We start from the raw sequence: 18,258 nt of genomic DNA on the forward strand, positions 1-18,258 counted from the left end.
TATCAATTATGACACGAGACGATAGTATACGTTTGATGTGATACCTATATATATAAATGAAGTTTTCCAAAATGGGAGTATCGTGTGTGAGTTTTGAAAGGCTGTTAAATACACTCGAGAAAATATTCTGGTTTTTGATAGAATTTTAGTGTAAAATACATTTGACGATATATATATATGGTAGGTGGATCTTTTATTTCTATCAGTTATGACAGGAAATATTATATCTTTGATGTGATATTTACACTTGCGAAGTTCTTAAAAACCATAGTCTCGCATGTGATACTGAGGAGGTTGTTAGCTAGTTGAAGGGGAATATTCTAAAATTTTTGTGAATAAGTTTTTTTATAACAGATCGATATCTTTATTTTTATCGATTAACGCGACAAATATAAAAGTATCGCGTTCAAGATTTTATTCACGCTTTGAAGATTCTTGAAGATGAAGGGTGGTTGGTTTCGAAAATGACAGGATGCGGTAGACGCCGTATACAACCGTGACTGGTTCGATCGATCTGCATCGCGAAGCGAGGCAGTCCTTGAATCTGGTCGCCGCTTCGAAAACCGTGCTGTAGCGCTCTCGTCGCCATCGCCCAAAGAATCCTGAATATTCCAAGTTCAATGTCGAGAATTAATCCTTCCCCTCCAATTAAATGGAAACTTTCTTTTTTCACGATCATCTTGAAACTGCTTTAAGACTCGTCTTTCCTCGAGAATGTTTTCATTGAAACGGTTTTCCCGTGTACGTGGCACCGTTTCCTGTTGTCCACATTAGAAACGTACTTAAAAGAGCATGGAAATACGCCGTTTCGATACAAAGAGGATAAACAACTGTTACACACCGGTACTCGTGGGCAAAGTGTTTTATCTGTGGCATTACTTAAGTGGTTTCCACTGTGATAAAAATTGTCGGCAGCTCTTCCCAGGAAGTCGCACATCCTTTCGGAGGAATTTTCTAATTGCACGCGGTGAGCCTGGCAAACCAGCGAACTCGCCTCTAAACGATCCTTCAAGAACGTTCAATATTTACCACCGGATAATTATTATAGTTATTTCTTGCGAGTTTACTGCTCCGGTAGGCTTAACCGGTAGGTTTACCCTATCATTTTAGGTCTTCGTCTTCGTAATATTTGATATTTCATTCCTGGTAGTGTATTTGAGATGGTTGTGCTCTGAAAGTTCCGAGTATTAATATGCAGCATCGATTTTGGCCTATGTGTTCTTGGTTACAGGTAAACGGTAATTATTAATCAATTAATTATCGTGACTGCTTGTCGCGTTTTATTTCTTGAAAGTACGCTTAATGCGCACCTTACTATTTCACATAGCGTCTTGGTAATAATTAATATTTCTTTCGTGGTAGTATTTTATAGAGAGAAATCTTCAGGTGGTTTGTTTTTTAAAACTCTTGGTATTTATTGCTATGATTGATTTGGCTACGTGGCGCTCTTGGTTACACACAATGGTTCTTAATCAATTATAGTTATTTCGTATGATTTATTGCTTAAAGCTACGGCTAATTTATATCGTGCTATTTTACACCGAGTCCTGGCAGTAATTAATATTTCATTTCTCTGTTATTAATTTTCACGATTGATCTCGCCCCGTAACATTCTTGAGTACAGATGATAATTATCAATCACTTGATTATTATTATGTCTGTTCTTTACGATTTATTAGTTAAAGGTACGCGTAATACATGTCGTATCGTTTTACACTATGACTTCGTAATAATTAATATTTTATTCCCGCGTTTCATAGCAAAAAATTCAAAATAATTCATTAAAGCTCTCGTTACGATTAATTTCGTCTTGTCGCGCTGTAAAATGTATGAAGAAATATTTTTGCGCAAGTCTTCCAAGAAATACCCATTCACCGGCGATTGATAAAACGAGCAGACTCTCAGAGTACTTCTAGAATATTCCTCGTCGATCCTTTACTCTGTTTCTTCCCGGAACTGAAGCTTTTTCATCTTTCGGCCGTAGGAAGCGCGTCTTTACGTGTCAAAAGTCGAGGCTGCACCGAAATAGAGGAAAAGAGCGGAACACAGTCGGATTTAGAAAGCGTGACTGTTATTCCACGCTATATACGTGTCTCTGTTTAACATCTTAAACGTCGTAGAAACATTAACCGCCTGATTACACGATAATTTTTGCCTGTTTAATAGCTTTTTACCAGTTTCAAGATAAACGTTTGTTTATCTTAATATTAACTCTACAAATATCAGTGGAATAATTTTCGCTTAATAACTAATCGGCATAAATTATTGTTTTCACCAATTATTATAATCATTTGCTATGAGTAACTTTTTATCAAAAGAGCTTAGAAAGATAAACGGAACAGGAAGCAACGAACTTAGGACAAACATTATTAATTTAATGAAAGATATATCTAATAAAAAATGACGAGTGTTTAATTTCTGGGGAAAAAACGGCCGTATATTAATAGCAGCAAATATGTTAACACGATCGTTTGTTCCGTTTCCTGTTTCAATGTCGTAAGGAAGCTTGGTGACGAATGGAAATCGACGACGTGTGTGGACAAGAGATTTCTGCAATTGAACTTCGTTTAATATGTGGTCAACGCCCTCGGGTAATTGATGTGTACATGGCTCTTGAACGACTGTAATTACACGGATGTCACCTCCAGCCCGTTCGCGCTTAATTGCCACCATGATTTTTCTTTGTACCTACTATATACGCTTCATAACACACCCACGCGATCTTTTATCTAAGCGCAGTCCTCTTGAGGAGGTGTTAATCGTTTAGTCAAAAATCTCAGATAAATCTCCTCGCTTCTTCTGGTGGGATCCATAGGAAGATCTGATCGTTGATGATTTTTGTAGTTATTGTTCCTCCATGAAGTTCATTTACTTGAACAATGGGAATCGCATTGAACGATAGCTTTTGGATAATTAGGAAGTGAAACTCTTTCGAGGACGTGTAAATTGGAATCTTTGTTCTTATTGTTCTTCCACGAAGTTCATTGACTTCGCGAGTGGAATAGTAATAAGTTGGCGGATTGTAAATAACGAGGAATCTTTTCCTTTGAATTCTCTGTCTGCTTCTTTATATTCTTCCGATCTAATTGGAAATAGGTTGTTCGAGGAAATATTGGAAAGTTAATTAGGATATTAATGTCACGAGTTGCAAAATCTTTCCTCGTCGTGTTTGGATAGATACTTTCCAAGCGATGCAGCTTCTGAACATCGAAGGGTGTTATTAGCTACCTTTGAAATTAGACGGCTTGGTCATTGGATATTCAGATTATGTTGACCTCGCTTAGGGAGAATTCTGTATAAGAGACGAAAGTTCTTGGTAGTCTATCAACTGGATCCTGTTATTCGTATTCACTCGGATTCCTCGTCTATCGGCAGCACTTTAGGACGAGGATGTAGGATAATGGATGTGCTCCAAAATGCTCGATTAAAATCGAGTATGGGTTTAAAACTCTCTTGGAACCATTATCAATCTTGATTTTTATTGTTTCACTCGGTGCTATGCCGCAAGTTAGATATTGAAGAGAAAGTTCTCGAATTATTCTGTGAACAGTAAATCATCTTTGAACTTTAACCTTCTATATCTGATATAACCTGAATCAAGAAAACAATCAAACAATCGTTATATCGTATGCGTCGGATATTTTGCTAGCAATTAAACTAATAAAAGTAATTAACAAATTGGACATTGGTTTAACGATGGAAGTGCGATCAGCATTTGATAAATTCAATAAATAAATATAAATTCGATGCATTCATGCTCGATGAATCCAGTAAATTTTCAGTAAATTTAATCAACTTCCTATATATTTAATCAAATCAACCGAAGGTCCTTTAATACTTCCAGAAGCACTCATAACGAGAACCCTCGAACTGTCCAATCACTTCCAGGTTGACCGAATAAATAGACCAACCACTTGGGACCTTAACTCTTCTTCGTACATTTAATAAGCGAAAGTGCCAGCAGCTTTTTAATAAACCTAAATAATTTTATACGTCGAATCAGGCCAGTAAAACTTCTCTGATAGAATCGAATAGAGAAATTCCAAAGATCCAAACGAAAATCAACGTGCTTCCTCTTCTAGGACTGTTAGCACCTGTAGATGGAAACAATAGAGTGCAGAGTCACGACGCGGGGTCTCGAGGCACGCGGTTATCTTTCTGATCGGATTCGTGGCATCGAGATTGATGCTTATCCGTCCTGGCCCCGAGGACGAGCGTTCGTGCTTTCCCATCGATGCCCCCGTTATAATGCTTGCTCTATACAAGACCCAATACAGTACAGTCTTTGTCCTCGAGTGATAAACAGGCCCATCCCCGACACCCGACGCGAGAGAGCTTCTCTTCGTTCATCATCTTTCGAACCTGTTTCAAAGGATGACACGAGATTACTTGAAAAAGTACAGATTATTATGCTGCTTCGTGTGTATACTTCACGGTGGATTTCCACGAATCCATGACTCATTTTTCGATATCGCCATAGTTCTTTTTACTAAAAACAATTTCTTGGTAAGAGGTATGGAAGATTTTCCGTAATTCTCCAGAAATTTTCATCGATTTCTTGATTTTTGATATTTCTATGGAGGTTGTCTCTGTGTTAGAACATTAGGAACCTTATCTTGTTAAGGAATTTAGATGGATTTTGTAGAAATTTGGAGATTGTAATCTCCTTGAAGTAATTAAGAAATTAAGGAAATTTGTGTTGTTAAGAAATTTTGGTAGATTTCGTAGATATTTCTAATCTTACGAATTTTTGGACATTAAGAGTAATAGTGTCTTTAAGTAGATTTTGTAGTAATTTAACATACGGTATCTGTTGTGTGCAATCAACATAGTCGACTCTTTGCCTCGCTTAATTTATTACCTTTCTGACAGCTGCATATATCGAAGCTTCTCGCTAAGTTTCTATAAAAAATTAGAAATCTCATAGATACTTCGAAGCTAGAAATCCTTTAAGCTTAAAAAGGAAGTAGAAGTTTCCTAGATAGCATATTCACACCTAATAATTTCCAATAGTCGAGAGAAAATAAAAAATTCGAACTTCATTTGTACATTCATTCACAGTATTCACACGCATCGCTCCCAGCTTAAGAAATCCATCATCCATCTGTATAATTTCTCCTGTAGAAACGTAATACATAATTCAAGACTTCAAAGGACCACGATATCGTACATCTAGAATCTAGATCCTTCTTCCTTGGATCTTCTCCTTAGCACCGGTCAGTTGAGGTCTTACGCAAACTTGGATACACGTAACCAGACGTATCTTTTCACCGGTTCTTTGTTTTCACCAGTTGTTTCGCATCGCTGATTTAGCAGTAACAAGACAAGAGACTCTACGAAGGAAACGCTAACTAATAGATATTAGAACACGAGTTCAGCTGAAATTCTTTTCAACGATTTGTCGTTTGGCCTATTTGAGAATCCCTATGCAAGGCTGGCCGGTCTTGACCTAATGAGAATAAGCTTAAATCGTTTGGGACAGCTGCCAGCTGAAAAATCGCTACACCAGCCTGTCTATTGCCAATTCTGATCTATTATCGTGACGACTACTAGGTCTCGTCGAATAAAAATTGTCGCTGTCCTGGGATTTGTCGCGCTATCGACTGAAATCTAGGTGAAGAGACATAGAATTATGTGTAGTATGATAGCAAACGTATTTCTGCAAGGATTTTTTGACGCAATGCGGAGTGGAGTTAAATTTGGAAGGTAAATCGGAAGATTTTTCTAACAAGAGTGAATCAATGAGTTAAAATATTGCTCTTTGGAGATTTACGCGTTTGAGACGCATTTGATCAGAAATGTTGAGTATTCTAAATGGGCTGACAATGGCTTAAAAGCATGAATTATTAGAAGTTAGGTACTAAAATAAAATATTTGTATGGGTATTCTGTTTATATTATTTTGAGACATATAATTAAATGGTGGATATTAATTATAAAATAAGAGAATAATAATTTTTGTCTGATTGCGAATCAGAGGATGAAGGAACTTGGAACCGCTGAGAATTATTTCAATCCTGAATTACAAGGATTTACATAGATAGCATATCGTGTAAGAATATTCTGATAAATAAGATAAGATTAAGATTTCTAAATAAGAAATGTAGTATTTTTATTCGATTAACAGAAAGTGATAAATGAGTCGAACGATAGGAGAATCAAGGAACAATGTCAATTTCATTTAAAGAGATCCCGTAAGCGAACGGATCCAATTTCGGACCAATTATCAATCGACGATTAACCTTCTTAACGAGTCCTTCCCTAACAACTATAATAAGGTATGTATTATTACATTGTGCGTGGGCGTGACACATGTTTTTCCAAGCTCATCTCATATCCTGTTCCTCCTACTTATCTTACTCGAATCGTCGTAACAATTTGCAAAATGCGTCGAATTAAGCGCATTGGACTTGTTAATTATATCAGTATCAGACGCTTTCGATGTATGCTAATGAGAAAATATTCTTAATAGAAGTGGTAGTTTCTGTTTCCATAACTTCGGACTTCCACTTAGCTACGTCGGGTATTAAGCTTAAGTGGGGAGCAATCCAATTAGTTAATTCCTTTTTTCCACTGTAAAAATGTTCGCTATAGTTACTTCAGCTCGCCACTTTACCTAACTTTTAGTCTAGAAGTCTAGATTTGAAACCATTCTTCTTTTTATATGTTGATTTATGATAAATAATATTTTACTGTGAAAAAATTTTTGGCAAAAATTCTTTGCAGGGGAAATTTTCATGAACTTTTTATATGTATTGTTCAAAAATTTTTTTTATTAATTTATAATTTATAATTCTTTTGTAGCTTTTTTGTAAATATTTTTACATAAACGTACAGACCTGATTACAAGATCTTCCACAAATATTTTGACAAATTAAAGATGTTCTTTAGAAAATCTTTCGCAGACTTCCTATACAATTGCGTTTACATTCTGTTCATTGTCTGATCGTTTCTGAAATCCTACAATGAAATCCTCTACTCCAAATCAAGACGAAATTACCAACCGTAATTAGTTGCAAGCAATCCAATCCTAATTTGCTCAACATCACGTCACTATAAATTCTCTCAAAACAAAGAAAAAAGAAAAACTAGAAAAAGAAGCAATCCGTCAAGTTTCCTCCATCTTACTCGAGTTTCTCGGCGATCGTTTTTCTCTAATCTCATCGAGCAGGCCAGAACACCATCAACGTCAAGTATCCACGTGGATCGAAGTGTAACCTAGAATCGGCGTTCTTTTTTTGTTTCTTCCGCCGACTTCCTCGACCATTATGATATGCTTCACGTGTAAAACTACACGTCTCCAAGTTCCACGTGGATCGAGACGTATCGCGTTACTACGAACGAGTCGCTCTTTCCGGATCCGGATCGTCTCTGTCATGGGGTTACTCACCCCCATTTTACCAGTGGACACGAAAGGGTGGACAAGCGTCGTATGAACCCCCGCAGCGGTGGCTTCCCCCTCGTGTAAGCTCGTAGGCTTTTGTGGATATCGTTCTTCGGGGCTTCCTAGGAGAAAAGACGGATTTTGCGAACCTATGACGCGTGGAAGCCCTGGTGAGACTTGCTCTGTCTGGACCTTACCGATTTCACGTTGCTTCGTGTAACTGTTTTAGTGTTTTCGACCGTTCACCTAGGCATTTAATTACGTCTTGCTGTTTTAGCGGATTTTTGGAATTTTAGGGAATTTGCAGATTGTAATATCTGGAGTTTATGTATATATGCACGTAAGCATAAAAGTCTTTGTGCAAAGGACTTGGAAATAATTCCGAATATAGAACTGAACAATTTTGGGGAAATTATTACGTAAGAAATTATTAAAATATAAAAATTATTATGTATATAGAGGTAATTTATGGGAGTTACAATATTGGGTGGAATATTCGAGAATCATAGTGGCATATAAGGTTGATATTCTTCCCAATTTCTACAGTCATATGGCTCACGACCACATATTTCCACGAATCGACAAACTCAAACATCAGCCTAACAATTGCCCGACACGCTATCAGGATAATTTATGACCGCTGCAGATGATCAGCAAGGAGAGTTCGACCGATGGCAGTGAGTGAAAATAAAAGTTATCGTCAGATAACAAACATGATATTCCAATTTCGATAAGAAAGTAAACTTGCGGTTTCACCACGCAATTAATCGCGGTGTAAATAAAGTATGATTTAAACATCATCACAGGACGATATTTCTTCAAAATATTTCATTCTCTGACTATCACACACGAATGAAATAATTCTTTGTTACAATGAATCGAAATAGATTTTCCACGTATTTCATTTTTATCTTCGACGCTGAACTTATCAGATATAGAAGTTTTAAATGTAATTGTTTAGATAACTTCCGGATCGTTATATTTTGTTCGAAACAACGTTCTTCCAGATCTATCTCACGAATGTAAATAATAACTAATAACGCTAGGAAGAAAATGAAAAAGTTTCCTGGAAAAAGAAAGGGAAACAACCTGGATGTTCTCGATACGTCAGTGCCTATAGCCGCCTACGCCGATCTCTTTATTTATAACAGTCCGCTTTTACAGAACATTGACTCTATCTGTCTCTTTGCGGCCAGTGATAAGGTCCGCCACGCGAAACGCTGGAAGTCGATCGATCGTAATGCACCTTCGTCCGATAATCATCGTTGCTATCTCTTTTGTGTACGTGGCCGTGTTCTTAGCAGCGTGCGCTCGATAACTCATACTTTGTTCCGCGGTGTTTCCTGTGCATTATTCAGGGCCACGGAACGTGAACTTCGAGCTTCCAGCTGAATAGTTTCGCGAGAAAACGCGATAGACGGTGGATCGTAGAATGACGTAGATGTTGCTCTTCTACTGCCACGAATGTCGCGGATAAATTTATCTAATGACTTTTCTGAGTAAATCGTCGATAGGGAAGTTGCGAATTTGGAGCGTCGTCAGGCTTGAAATCATCGTTCGGAGACGCTGAGATAAGGATTTGACGAAGGAATGAGTAATTTGTTTGATGACTATCTCGAGATAAAAAGTTGTACGTGCCAGTCGGTACTCTTACACGGATAATTTTTTAAGTCGTTTTATTTATGACGTAATTATTCTAAGAATAGTGGGTATGTCGTAGAATCTATGTTAGTACATTTTTTACAAAATTGTTTTTACACAGTTCAGGATCGTATTCTATTTTTGGCTAAAATTTATATAATCCGTAAGATAATTGTTTATAACGGAGAAGAAAATAATTGGAAATTTATTTTCGACAAATATTTAGTATCCTACTTTAGTTTAAAAATACAGTTAACCAGTTTACAGGAATATAAACGTACCGCGTGGAAAGGTATTTTAAGAATTGAGATTCTCAGGTGGCCACTTTTTCGTCCGACTCTAATATGACGATTTAAACCGTTCCTTGAGTGCTCTTCATTATTTTATTATGCTGTAAAAGTGCCGATAATCGTGCAGGTAAAGTAAACCAGAAATATCAGCAATCGATAAAGTCAACATCAAAGAGAAATCGAAATATGTATGTCATCGAAAGAAGCAATGTTGCTCGTCGTTTGAGAAGCCAGAAAATCGTTTCGCGATCACGAGGCTGATTGAAATAAACGGCGTCGAAATAAGTTTTGATAAGTACTCGTTGCTCGTCCGATTATCCGCTTGTTAAACGATGACCGACCAAACAAGGGACCAAAAACGAAGAGAGAGATCGAAAAGAGGGGTTAAATCGACGATTTCACCGGAACCGAATAAGTCGATCGATTACGCCGTTGAATTGGTCGGGCGGAGGCGTAATTGGCCAATTAGTTAATTTCGCGTAAACTTCGTCTATTACTAAGTCCACGATCCATTGCATAAAGTTACACACAGACCTTTTTCTTCGACTCGATCTGGCTTCCTTTTATAGCTGTCGATCGTCTATACAATCGTCTTCAAATGGCGCGATTATTTGTTCGAGATCAAATTTTTACACATTACCGATTTATCGAAGCGAATGAAAATTTGTCGAAGAAAGTTAGAGGAAAGGTTGTATTACTCTTAAAGTAATTGATTACGAATCTCAAATTGGAAATATAGATTTGTTAAAAAGATTAGGGGGAATGTAATGCTAGTTTCTGATGAAATTTGCCACAGATTTTAAATTGGAAAGCATAGAATTTCCATATATTTCTATGTCAGATTTGAGGTAGGAAAATTATTCCAGTAATAATCGCTGTTTTTTTTTTAAAGTTATTACAAATTCTGAATTGTAAATCATTGCTGATTTACATTTATTACGCGATACTGAAATATTTCAACTACTTAAATCCCTAAAACAGTCTTAGGACAAAATATGGATTATGCGGGGGATCGATCGATTGCGCTTTGATTACCGATCACGTTTCGTCTGATCGATGAGATCGTTTTTCTCATCGGACAGAATTGTTCACCGAGATCGATGAATCGCCTTCTGAGCAATTCAAACGATCCACTTTGACTTGCCGATTTGCCGCATTTGCATCGATCGTGGCTACCTGCTGTATATGGCGTGCGTGGCGTGTCTCGCGAATGTCGCAAACATCTTCTGTCAATTGTGACGTTGACGACGTTATTTCTGCGCAACAATACCTTGTACATAATATCGCGACAACGGCGATGATGATGGTACCCTTTCATTTTTACTGTTTCGGTCTTGAGCAATCGGGGAAGTTTTGCTCTTAGTCACTGTATACCTTTGTTGTTGAATGTCAAAATTTTCTTATTCTTCGTCTAAAATTAGCCTTTTAAAATTAACTTTTTAAAATAATTTAATTTTGGTAAAGAATATTAAATGCTTTATTTAAATTCGTTTCAATTTCTATAATCTAATAGTTAATTTTCTGCGATGTATAATTATTCACGTTGAGAAAAGAATATTAATTTTCTAAAGTAATAATAAAATGTTTGTAGAATAATATAACTGCGAAGAGTTAAGTCTTAACTCGATGATACCGTGCTAAGTTGGTTCGACTTCTTGTACGAACTTTCGTGCAATCGGAAAAATTTATTACAGTTCTATAAATGTAAGCGTATCGTATAAAAGGAATTAAGTAACAGATAGGTATTTATAAGAGAGTTAATGCTGGACGCTCTTATCTAAATTCTAGTCACTCCACACGAATATATTCGCTCGTAACTCGACCACTTCAACCGAATATAGTTGCACGGTCTAATTCAGTTGCCCTGCAACTGGTCACCGTATCAATTCGCTACGACATGTTATTATATGCAAGAAACGTATATTCATCTCATACATTCTTACATTCAGGCTGATTAAGTCATACAGGCATACGTAAGCAGCCCCCTGAGTATTTATCATTCGGTCAGCAACTCGTAAGAGCACTAATCCTGCATGAAACATTTCCAATTGCTCGATTAGCATTCGAATTATCGGCAACTAAGCTGTGTAAAGCATGTAACTTGTTCTAAAGAGACTAAAATAAAAAGATATGCGAAGAAATATATATTAGATATAACGCAAGAGACAAATCAAATTTTTGCAAAGGATCATTTTTCAAAATTATTACCCTACCGTTGCAAATCTATCTTCTACGAGAAATTATAAATTGGTTGTTTTGAATATCCTGATAGTTTCAGTATTCAAACGTTCACGATATCTACACAACCGTTTACAATAGAATGCTCACGATGGAATATTCATAGTAGAACAAAGAGCAATTAGATTCTTCCAGCAATCCTTTCAGACCAATTAAGATACCTAAGATATCTTCTTGGATGTGAATACATTTGATGGATCAGTCGAACTCATAAAAACTCCCTTTCTTGTTGTTTGCATGCTAATGACTCATCCCTTCCGTATCAAATCATTAGATTATATTCTTACACTTCGATTGTCGAAGATTCGTCTCGTGTTGCGAGGATGCGTCAGTGTTGCGATTCAATGATTCACACGTGCCGGTTTCACGCAGTCGGCCGACACGAATAATTTACGCTCGTGACTCGCGTCCGTTACGCAACGAGCACGCTTAGAACAATCGAATCTACTCGTGAAAGTCCAAATAGCTGGGAACAGTATGATTAACAGGGCGATTAAGTCATTATCAGGCAACGTGACACGACTTGTCAGAGGAAACGGTCATTACCTTAAGAGGAACTCGATGTTTTTCTAAGCTTTACAGCAAAAGCAGAATCGTTAGAATTGTTATCGAAGTAGATTTGTATCGATCTTGGCTTCTTTTCTATTTTCAAAATCTTAGATACACTTCTCTAGTAGCGAATGTTCATAACAGATGAATAGCTGTTCCAACGAAGAAAAAATTGCTATCATTTTTTGATGACTACGTAATTCATAAACAATAGAATTGTAAGAATGACATACAGTTTAGGCACAAGTCACGCAGCAAAACTGCGATTATCCTCGGACAAATGTTGACCTAGAACTTGATATGAATCATGAAAGTAAACTGCTGTTACGTGAAGAAGAATCATGATTTTACCAAGCGATACAAAAGGCCTGAAGTTATTCGATTCCAAATGGAGAAATCGAGATTTCTTGTTCGAAGGTGGAGCTTTTTTTCAAGGGTAGAATATGGAAGATAATATATGCGGCGGTTCAGGGTGTCGAAGAAACTTAAGCCTACTCGCAATTTCTACGGTACGATACGTGAAGCTTCTTCTCGTATCTGACTGTCTGACGCCAACGCACCCGTACACTATTAGGAATTGAATCGAAAGGCGTCTGGCAGATCGAAGTAACTGCGTGTTCAACTAATCGCGCTTCGGTCGATGGAACTTCCTGAATCGAATTGAAAAACTCGCCAGGCTCCTAATTGAAACGAATCGAACAGGACGTGGGCAAGCATCGGTACGTACTCGTGGATCGAACCGAGCGTCTTAGCGTGCTGCCTGCCAGGCTATGGTGATGTATGACTGTGGTATGGTTGAAAGGCGGAGAAGAAGAAGAATCGTCCGACTGATCGGGAAGACTCGAGACTTGCCTCTAAATTACCCTTGATTTCAAGCAGTTTTACTTCCTGCTTTCGAGAGAAATTTTGGTGATCTCGTGAAATATTTACGATCTGAATATAAAGTCTGTATGATCGCTTTGCTAAGGTACAAAGCAGTTTTGCTTTCAGTTATTCTTCAAAAGAAACTTCGACGACGTTGTGAAACTCAACCTTTTGTTTTGTAATGTTCGTATGATAATGTTATATTAGCTAAGGGAGATTTCAAGCAGTTTTGTACTCCTCTGATTTTCTACGGTGAAGAAAAATTTTGATCATCTTGCGAAATTTATCCAAGTTATCTACCTTGCGAGGTTTTCTCTCGCTATGCAGAGAAAAACAAAAACAGTTGGAAAAAATTGCCTCCGAACTGGATAAATCTAACCCTCTAACTCGATCATGCGGAGTCCTCGCTTGAAAAGGAGCTTGCTACCCTAACAAATTTACACGAAACCCAATAAGACATCCCCGCGCACGAGTTACCAATTCCCAATCCAATCAACGAAGAGGGGTTCGATGCTCGTATCGCGTCAGCTTGATCGTAAAATCAGCTAACCCGCCTTCAGAACGACCTACGTCGAGGGTGGATCGTATTTGAATATTCAAGGAACTCCCACGAGGTTGAAGATAATGGAAGCGTACGATCATCGTGGTTACTAGTCGACCAATTACCTTCCAGCTAAACTATTTCTCGCCTACTCCTGTATTGCATCTATCCATCTCTGAAAGCGCGCAGCACACGAAAAGAGCTTCACCATGGTGCAAATATTTAGCGAAACGTGAAATCGAGGAAGTATTAGCGAATGGCAAAGGCCTGGGGTAATTAAACGTCGGAACAATGACCATTGTCCGAAACGCGATAAAGATTGGCCACAATGCCGCTCCTTGTTATCGACATCCTCGATATTCCGGGACCTCACACGGAGTTGCCAGCAGCCAAGACGAGTACTCGAGCGTGACTCCTTATTGCCGCTGCACCCACAGAAACGATCCATTTACGCGCGAGCACCGAGCCTCCGACTCTTTCCGATCGCCTTATCTTCCGCCTTGTGAATTTTTCCATCGAGGAGCTTCGTCTCGAACGATCGCGTCTCCAACGTTTCTAGGCTCGAAAACTTTTGACTCCGAGGATGACCAAGGCTAGTTTCCACCATATGAGCGGTGAACTATAATTTGTACTTTGGGAAGACATAGTAGGAAGATTAATAACAATTAATATCGATGCGAGGATTTTTAAATATTGATAATCAAGTGAAAAGATTTGTTGAAAAAATAGTTGGAAGATTAGTAAAGAAATGGGAAATTGTCGGGGAACACGAGGTATTAGTTACATTAGTATTACGTTAGATTTGAATCGAGTAACTTCATTTCTCAATTCTTCCTTCGAAGAATTGGAAAGACAGGTTGAAAAGTTGGTAAAGGCGTTAGAAATTATTGAAGAATATGAGATATGACACTTTGGTAATTATAATAGTTTTAATCGAGTAGCTTTATCTCTATTCCTTCACGGGGTTGACAACTCTATAGAGAATTTAAGAATTATTAAACGACATAATCGTTAAACATATCTCGGCGAATAATAATTCTAATTGAATATCAAATTTTTATAGAACGTAAGATAGGGTTTGTATTATCTATCAACGCACGAAGAAGCCCTTAAAGAAATGCATAATTCAGAATCTGGCTATGCTACTTCCATTACATACATACTTATAAATTCCAAAGAAACGTTAGTAGAAAGTCTTGTGGTATCAGTGAGCCAGAAACGGCGCGTGTATTCGACGATAAGGGATGATGTTACGGGTAATGGATGAAATCGAAGCTCGATGTTCAAAGTGTAAAAGCAGAGTAATGGTCTACGATAATATCGTGCCTCGAAATGGAGGATCATGGTACGCCTGGTATTTTTCTCCGCATAATTTCGATTGGGACGTTAGGAAGCAGGATAATGCGCCGTTCCCACGAGGATAACATTGTATTTATATAATCTGATGCTTAAGACTAGTTCGTTTGACCTGAAAACCGAGTTTCTTTTTTTTTCGTCATCATACGTCAGTAAACTTAGTGCCCCCTTTTTTTTTTTTAAAGTAACGTCGTCGCGTGATCGTTGGGTTGGATCGATCGTGATTGAATTCTTTTATTGGGTGATCCCTCCGCAACAGAGCCGAATATACCGTGACAAGAGGACGTCGATGCCAAAGGAGACGTCACGGGAGATGGCACCGACTTACTCCTCTTTTCCCTTCGTTATTGCCCCGACTAAATCCTCGTGCCAGTCACTGGACAAGATCAGAATATATTTCGACAAGTTGGACGTTCGATGTTCTTCGAATCTTTAAAGTTTGATGAGGTTTCCTTATATTATTCTGCTATCGAGATTTTGCTTATTAAAGTTGGATGTTCTTCGTCGATAATTTTTTAGTACGGGGATCATTGTCGATTTACAATACAAGGAACGCGAATTTGCAGAAATGAAATTTTTATTGGGTAAAAAAGAAAAGCAATATTGCTGTAATTTTTAACCGTTTTAATGCCAGGAGGTTTTAAGAATCCGCGTCGGATTGTGCTATGCTGCGCGTTAGCGTTTCGTTCATTTACTTGCGAGAAATACCGATCGACGCGATCGCGTTCTTTCTTTTCGTTGCCGAAACTGAGCGCGTTGCGAATTGACGATCGCGAGCAAACATCGCGACACAGTTCACCACAGCACGCTAACAGCGCGATCGCGTTTCATGGCGCTAAAGCGGTTAGGATAGAATATTAAACATTAAGAATCTAGCACAGGTGGTATTTTTCTTCGATCGAAGTTGTTTTAATGTAATCCTTTTTTATTCCAGTTTAATATCATGATTACCAGATCTGCCCAAACAGGTTTCATTTACTTGTCGTTTTTCACAATTACTTGAAACATAAACCTTTTGGTAAAAGTAATGTAAACTGTTATTGAGATTAGAATACGCTTAGGTATATTCACTTCACGGTATAACGAAGTTGCGAGTAAATTGATAGTATATTTATCATTAGTCGTTTTAGTGTCAAAGTACTGTCAAGTCTATTTTACTCGGTGTCAAGGAATGTGTTAATAGAAGAATTCTTCCAGAGCAAAGCACTCTCTCACCCACGCAACCTGATTTCGCGTCACGTCGAATATTACACGTATTCCCACGAGCTTTAATTCCGTTCATCCGACTTTACGACTCACAGAGTAGATGATTGCCCTTGCGTCCCATTTTCTATATTCTTTTGATTACGTCGTACGTGAGACGTTTAGCAGGATGATGGACGATCCCCGTTGAACATTAGAATTCGTTCCTTCGACTCGTTTTCTTCCATTTTGTCTGTCCTATCGACGATCGTCTCACGATCTCTGAGTAGACGATCGATCGTGCAGCTTCCAAAATGACAGGGTTTAAGGAAACAAATCAAGTACACTATCTACTTGGCAGAAGTATCCAGACATTTGCTCGTTTTTCGCAACATGTTATTTTATTACAGAGTTACCGATAAATCGATCTGGAATATTTGTATCCTTCGTAATCGTCGTAACTACGTACGATATAATATCCATAATTTGCCAGCGAATCGTACTTTTCTATTCTTAAACAATTTTTTAAGTTCGAAGAGAATAGGAAAAAATTGTAACCGCGTGATAGTCGGATGTTTTTCAAACAAGTTACAAGTATTTTTCCCGGTTCGTAGCAGAGTTAAACGTTTATGCAAATATGTAACTTTAGGATTATGGACTTGCATGATGGTCTACATCGAGGAAAAGTGTATGATCGATTTATTGTTCCGTATCTTGATGACGGAAGAGCTTTACAACTCGATTGTGTTATTTTAAGTTGAACGAGACAGACCTTTGAAGAGAGTAGATCGTATTTCCTCTTTAATGACGTTCGCCAAGCATTAACATAGTTCGCTCTGCGAGCATGTCGAGTCATTGTAGCAGATGATTATTATTTTCGAAAGCGTCCTGGTCCACTTTTCACGCGGTTTCCTCGGGAATTTCTAACATTGCTACGTAACGGGGCGAAAGAAATTTTACGGTGGAATCGGAGGAGTTGGATGACTTCTTAGAAATTGAATGACTTCGTAGAAAATATCGAGGCAAGTTTTTTCTCGCTATTCCAATTGATATCATAAATCTTTTCTGTTGTGACATTTTTTGTCAACTTTCCCTGTCGATGTTAAAAGACGATTGATACGAAGAACGTGCATCAAGATATTAGAAATTATCGTGAATGACACAGAGAATTCTTCGAGCGACAATAACAAAGAAAATATATTCACCAAAATTATGTAGTTTCTAATCAATGGTATTGTCTCGAACTTTTAATTTACATTTTCAGCCGTGATTTTTCATAAATTTATTTGCGCATCACAAAAATCGATATCTCGTGAGTCACGGTAAAGTTTCTTCTGAAAATTTGTCGCGATGACAAAGCATCCATCTGTATTTTATTAAACGAACATCAGGGATATTGGAAAGATAAAAGAAATAACGTCCCTTATGGTGTAATAACATTCTAAACGATATATATTAGCCGTAGTCGGCATATGGTGGGTTCAGCAACCGTGGGGTCAGCGGCAGCCCACACGGTGCAAACGGAAAGTCAAGTAAAATCCTCGCAGCAGGGAACTAATGCGGTGTACCGGAAGCGCCTCGAGGTAGTGCAACAGATCTTTCTGCGAGAAAGCTTCCGAAAAAAGACAAACGAAAAATTGAACGATCCTAGATCTTTAACGCTAAACTCATCGTTATATCAAATCTGTCAATTCACCTATTAATTCCTAAATTAAATTCTGTCTTAAATTCGATCGCTCTGGATTCAAGAAAAAAAAAAAAGAAAACGAATATTTAAAACGGAAAACTGTTACTTTTCCCGCAACAAAAATCAGCATCAAAAACAAAAAGCAACCCTGTAAGCCATCGCTTTGACAGATTCGGTAATGAAAGAAGTACTTGCTCCACGTTCGTTTCTCATAGATAATTACCAACGTTCGGTTAGGATCATCTGTCTTCGGATTATCTAAACTAGAGATTTATAAAGAGCGTTTAATCTCTTTCATGTCGGTCTTTACCCCCCATTAAACACGACGACACATAAGATTAAATGACATTAACCTATTTAATAGCACCGGAACACGCTTCTACGACTTGGTTTACGTCGACGAACATTAAAATGTTATGGCGGTTCTCGATGATGGAAGATGCATGGACAACCGCGTAAAACAGGTTGATGGTCTTATTAAGTCGACTATTGGTTCCTTTGGTGGGGTTACACGGCGTCGAAAAGAA

General features: G+C 37.9%; 1 protein-coding gene across 7 annotated transcripts in view; it reads left to right on the forward strand.

The window, feature by feature from the left end:
* Positions 1–18,258, forward strand: part of LOC117207374 (microtubule-associated protein Jupiter) — an 86,863-nt gene that overhangs the window by 55,699 nt on the left and 12,906 nt on the right. The gene's annotated exons all lie outside the window — the stretch shown is intronic.

The sequence above is a fragment of the Bombus bifarius genome, unplaced genomic scaffold, assembly GCF_011952205.1.
Source record: "Bombus bifarius isolate JDL3187 unplaced genomic scaffold, Bbif_JDL3187 scf7180000008028, whole genome shotgun sequence".
NCBI classification, from domain to species: Eukaryota; Metazoa; Arthropoda; class Insecta; order Hymenoptera; family Apidae; genus Bombus; species Bombus bifarius.